This window comes from Magnolia sinica, chromosome 13 (assembly GCF_029962835.1).
Source record: "Magnolia sinica isolate HGM2019 chromosome 13, MsV1, whole genome shotgun sequence".
NCBI classification, from domain to species: domain Eukaryota; kingdom Viridiplantae; phylum Streptophyta; class Magnoliopsida; order Magnoliales; family Magnoliaceae; genus Magnolia; species Magnolia sinica.
Window position 1 is genome coordinate 35,091,866 of NC_080585.1, and position 5,820 is coordinate 35,097,685.

General features: G+C 36.5%; 1 long non-coding RNA gene across 1 annotated transcript; it reads left to right on the forward strand.

Annotated features, from left to right (window-relative positions):
- Positions 1 to 1,827: 1,827 nt before the first annotated feature.
- LOC131223554 (uncharacterized) lies at positions 1,828 to 2,689 on the forward strand. Its single transcript, XR_009160529.1, has 2 exons — positions 1,828 to 2,322; positions 2,393 to 2,689. It is a non-coding gene; the product is annotated as an uncharacterized LOC131223554 (long non-coding RNA).
- The last annotated feature ends 3,131 nt before the right edge of the window (positions 2,690 to 5,820 follow it).

Here is a 5,820-nt window from a genome sequence, read left to right on the forward strand (position 1 = left end):
AATAAGTCCCACAATAGATTCGCCATCTTATATCCAGCTGTAGCAAGAAGCATTGATCTTACAGGGATGCAAATGGAGCTTCCAATGGCCAGAACAACATAGACGAGAATGAGAACCGAGCCTTCAACTGGAGCACCTGTATCTTTCGAGGAGAAGAAGATGAGAACACTTATGATTGAATCAGATTCAATGGTGACAATTGACTATATCACACACACACACACACACACACACACACACACACACACACACACACACATATATATATATATATATTATTGTTTGCTTACTACTTCACCATTTCCAGAACACATTGGAACCACACTTGTATTTGTCCTTCCCTTTGCACTACAACTCCAAGTCATCAGATATAAATTGCACTTTCTGCATCACCCAAATAGTTTTAAAAAATAATAATAAATAACAGAAGAGACAAGGCCTGATTAGCTTCATACATAAAAATAACTCAAAAGTAAGCAACCCATGTTCAAGAACTTGGTTTCAAACTCATCATTTTTTACTTGGATTCACTACAAGAAAGTAGGCCTTTAGCCTCAATTTTTTAGCCTCGGTTGAAAAAATGGAGGCTAAATGTGTTTTTTAGCCTCAATTGGTAAGGAACTGAGGCTAAAAGTTCATTTTTTGCCTCAGTTGCTTTGGAACTGAGGCTAAAAGTCTACTTTTTAGCCTCAGTTGCATAGTAATCGAGGCGAAAAGTCTACTTTTTAGCCTCAATTGCATAGGAACTGAGGCGAAAGGTTTACTTTTTAGCCTCAGTTGCATAAGAACCGAGGCGAAAGGTCTACTTTTTAGACTCAGTTGCATAGGAACTGAGGCGAAAAGTCTACATTTTAGCCTCAGTTGCATAGGAACCGAGGCGAAAGGTCTACTTTTTAGCCTCAGTTGCATAGGAACCGAGGCGAAAGGTCTACTTTTTAGCCTCAGTTGCATAGGAACCGAGGCAAAAAGTCTACTTTTTAGCCTCAGTTGCATGGGAACCGAGGCGAAAGGTCTACTTTTTCGCCTCAGTTGCATAGGAACCGAGGCGAAAGGTCTACTTTTTAACCTCAGTTGCATAGGAACCGAGGCGAAAGGTCTAATTTTTAGCCTCAGTTGCATAGGAACTGAGGTGAAAAATCTACTTTTTAGCCTCAGTTGCATAAGAACCGAGGCTAAAAGTCTGACAGTTACCTGAGACGAAAAGTCTACATTTTAGCCTCATTTGCATAGGAACTGAGGCGAAAAGTTTACCTTTTAGCCTCAGTTACATGGGAACCGAGGCCAAAAGTCTACTTTATATCCTAGAACCAATGCCAAAAGTCTACATTTAAGAATATTTATAAAAAAAATTGAGAATATTGAAAGAATTAATAATTTTTAAAAATTTTGACAATTGTGAAAAAATTGAGAATTTTGAAACAAAAATATTGAGAGTTTTGAAAAAGATTTGAATTTTGAATTTTTTAAGAATTAAGAATTTTTAAAAGTTTTGAGAACTTTTAAAAAATTAAGAAATTTAAAAAAAAAAAATGATAATTATGAAAAAGTATGATTTTTTTAAATTGAGAATTTAAAAAAAATTAAGAATTTAAAAAAAAAATAAGAATTTTGAATTTGAGATTCTTGAAAAAAAATTGAAAATCTTTTTAAAATTGAAAATTTTCAAATAATTGAACATTCTTAAAAAAAAAAATTGAGAATTATCAAATAAAATTGGACTTTTTAGCCCCGGTTGCATACGAACCGAGGCCAAACGTCTGCCTTTTAGCCTCGGTTGCATAAGGAACTGAGGCTAAAATTCTTTTTCTGAAATATAAATTCGACAGGCGCGCATGGATGATTTTTCCCTGACTCCTTTTCTCACTCGCTGTGCAAGCGAGCGAGAGAGATCTTCGTTCTCTTTCTAGGGTTTTCCTCGGAGATTTTCACACCTCGATCGTCTCTCCTTTTTTTTTCATTTAATTTTCTACAAATCTCTTTGATTTCTTCGATCTTTGAAGAACCTATCAAGACCTCGATCTCTTTCTTCGCTTTTTCGCCTAGGGTTTCTGCTCCCGATTCGTAGATTTTACTCTCTTTTTTCTCGTCTTCAGCTTCAATCTCTGTAAAAGAGCTGGAATCCTTCTTCGTCGCTCCTTTCTAGGGTTCTTGCCTGAGATTTGCTGTTTTTTCCGTTGGGTTCCTGGACAATACTTTCAAGAAGGTTGGGAGAATGCAGCAAAGATTGAAGCAGCAGCAACAGCAAATTGAGCCCTCTGTTTTGTAGGATCCGGAAGAAAGGAGATGAGATTTGAGAAAGTAGCTTCTTTCAATCAAATTGAGGTGGGTTTTTTTTTTTTTCTCATCGGAATTTTCAGGCCATTATATTGAATTTTTTTTTTTTGGCATTTAGGTAAAAAAGGAAAAAGGAAGGGTGATGATGGATTTTACAATGGATTACGAAGATCAAAGGGCCAACACAAACCCTAGCGCTGGATATCTGTTCCCGCCTCCACCAACTCACCTTAATCATCCGTAATTAATAGTTTATGCTTCCTAATCAAATAAGGCCTGCTGGGGTGACACGTGGCAGCCTATTACACTGTCTCTGTTCATTTCTATTTTCTTATTATTTTTTGGGTAGGGATATTTGAATGCAGTTTTAGCTTTTGCAATGTCTAATGACAAGGTCTTGTTTCTCTGTTGCAAACACGCTGAGTCAACTCATTTACTGGTTAAAAAGCATCCCCAAGTTACGGAACGGCGGCCATACTCTAGCATAGTATGATGGATGATACGAAGGCAGCTACAAGTTGTTTAGGATTTCCGTACATGGCATTCAACTAATTCGTTGTTTCCAGATTGTTTTTTTTTTTTTTTAAAATTTATAATTTGAATCGAACATGAATTAACGAACATTTCACCCTTTTCAGGAAATCTAAGACACCCAATTCAGCTTGCTGAGGATACCTTGAAAGAAGCTATTGATTTGAAACATTCAACTGACCATTTAAAGGTAGCTACAGTAAAGAGGATTTATATGATCCTCAACTTGAGGATATGCATTGCATCATCAAGTCCTCAATTCATAAAAGCATGTTTTGGTGATCTATGCCATTTGTCTGATGGGATCCATAGTGGATGGGCCATGGCTCATGAATGTCCTTGATGACATCCCTACTTTTAGTTGGCGGTGGCCAAATAGACTTAGAAAAAGAAACACAATAATAGTTCTCCTTCTACTCAAAAGGTGCCAGAGAATTTGAGGCATGGTTGGTCACCTCCACCCATTGCATGGCCTATCAGATCAACAGTTTGGATCACTGAATCATGGGCCTCACTTGTACAAACTGAAGATAATCATCCTTGTGTCAAGAATCATAAAATTTCTATTGACTACGTTTGGATTTTAAGTCGTTTTCCACCTCTAGAGTTCTTGACTTCTTTACCTTTTGGTCTAAATGTGCAGAATGGAGAATCGGAAGTTGAAGTTAGTGGCATATATCTTCGTGCCACTTTAAAATTTCTACTTGCTGCATCGATGTTCAAGGCGTGCGACATGGGAAGCGCAGCATTCGGAGAAAAAACTCAGTCAACTAAGATCTATATCGACACATCAAAGATTTTGAAATAAGTTCTATGCCATTTTGAGATGGTTGATTCATCATTCATAAATATAGCTAGGCTACTGCTATGTGCATTTTCCATTTGCGCTGGCCCGGATTTTGAAATAGTCGGGCTAATCTATTCAAAGTTTTGATTTTACTTGACACAAGCCCAGCCCATTGACAACCTTACTTTCTACCACTTCTTAAACTATGTTGACTCATCAACCATACACATGACATAAATGTACATCAGCAGGGGTCTACAATTTGAGTAGTTTGGACTGACATGCATAGATCTGAAGTTAATGGTGGACCATTTTAGAAATGAAGGAAAATTCATACAGCAGTCATTGCATTCAAAAGAAATTCACATTCACGTTTGTTGTGGAAAAGCTGTATGCAGAAAATCCAGTCTTTTTTTTTTTACCCTCTTTTTATACAAATTGAGCCCATTTTATTGCCTATAATGAGAAGGATGTTAACTACAAATGGACAAGGTATATATGCTACTCTGAGATCTCATTTCCAGTTATGTAGTTCTTGAATTGTCTACGCTCTTTTACTTCTTGAATTGTTTCGTTGTTCACATCATTTACCAAGACTTGGTTGTTGATGTTTTAATGTTTATTTTGCCCATGGGCAATCCTCACTTACCTTGTGATAGCTGCAGACTTGTGTTCATAGTCTGTGCATTTACACTAGGATCATCATTCAATAGTTGGTTCTAGTGGAATGTGGCAACTTCCTCATTCTTCTTTTCTTTTCTTCAAGTTTTATCGTGGTTTTAGTTTAAGAGCATTGTTACTTGCTAATGCCTATCTATTTAAAATTCATCTGCTATTTTTTAGCAGTTCAAAAATTACTTACTAGTTTATCAAATTGTCTATTTAGTCGTGATTATTAGTATGCCTTTATTACTGAATGCTAGTTGGTTGGGGCTATTGAGCTTGGGATGCTTGGAACTATCTCACTGATTTGTACTGTATTTGTTTAGGATGTTACATGCCTGTTATCTTCCCCATCTCTTCGTTCTTCTCCTTCTATCTTTTAAACTTAAAATCTTTCCCTGTACCAGTGAATATTAATCTTATAGACATGTCTTACAGGTACTGCCACAGTTGGCATTGTATTGCCAGAAGGTCCAAAAGAAAAGGTGGTGAAACTTAAGCAAGGCAACGCAATACCACTGAATCTTGGAGTGCACTCAGTGAAGAAGAGAACTAATGTGTTACTTCTTGGTGATCGCCTTGGAGATCTAGGAATGTCTGAAGGTTTGAACTATGAGAACCAAATTGCTGTTGGATTCTTGTAAGTAAATCACTGCCTTTCTGTCTTTTGTAGTTATAAATTGTCAGTTTTCCTTTTTCCTGTGAACTGTTACTTGTAGATAAATGGTCTTAGTTGAATTTGTTGGGGTTATGTTTCAAAAGCTTGTTCCATCAGCAGAATTCCAACCAGAATACCATATGCTACCCTAAAATCAGTTAGAATATTTCCCAGTTTCAGACGAAGTTGTAGATAACTAAACAAAAGAAGTCCTAGGAATTTTATGTCGATGGGAACAAAGCCTCAATTGCATTATTTTCCTTTTCGGAGTTCATTTTTCTTCATTTGTTTATTATCTCTTTGGACATCCAATTTAAAAGCCTTTACCATTACATGATAGTTATGGCTGTTATAGCAGTTAAATTTGAAGAAAATAAAACATAGAAAAGTTGGCAAAATCTACAATATCTGTTTTACATCAACCATTCCAATTTCTTCCATTAACGACCATTAATAAGATGGGTGTTTTTGACGAAATGGCCGCTATAGCAGTTTCTACAACCATGCTTTTAACTTAAGCTACATTCGGATGTGCAGTTGATTCTACAGTTGATTTTAGAATTTAGGCAAGTTTCACTTGATAATGGGTTAGAACAGATCTAAAAATGACCATTTCAGTAGCTTGTACTGAGGACCCAGTCGTCATTTTAAATTTATGTGGAAGTCACAGGAAAACGGGGCTAGAAGGGACCTATAAATGGCTGTTGTAGCGGCTCATACTCTGTGTAATTTCAGTACTCTGATGTGCTCATGTTCTTCATCTTGTTGGACTGATCATGTTTGGACCAAAAGATTCCATGTGAACTTGTATATGAACTTATGCACTTGCAGGCAGTTACAACACTTTTCTCTGTTTTTTACCTTTGGCATAATCAAGCTTTTCTTTTGTCATGATTATCTGTAAAAC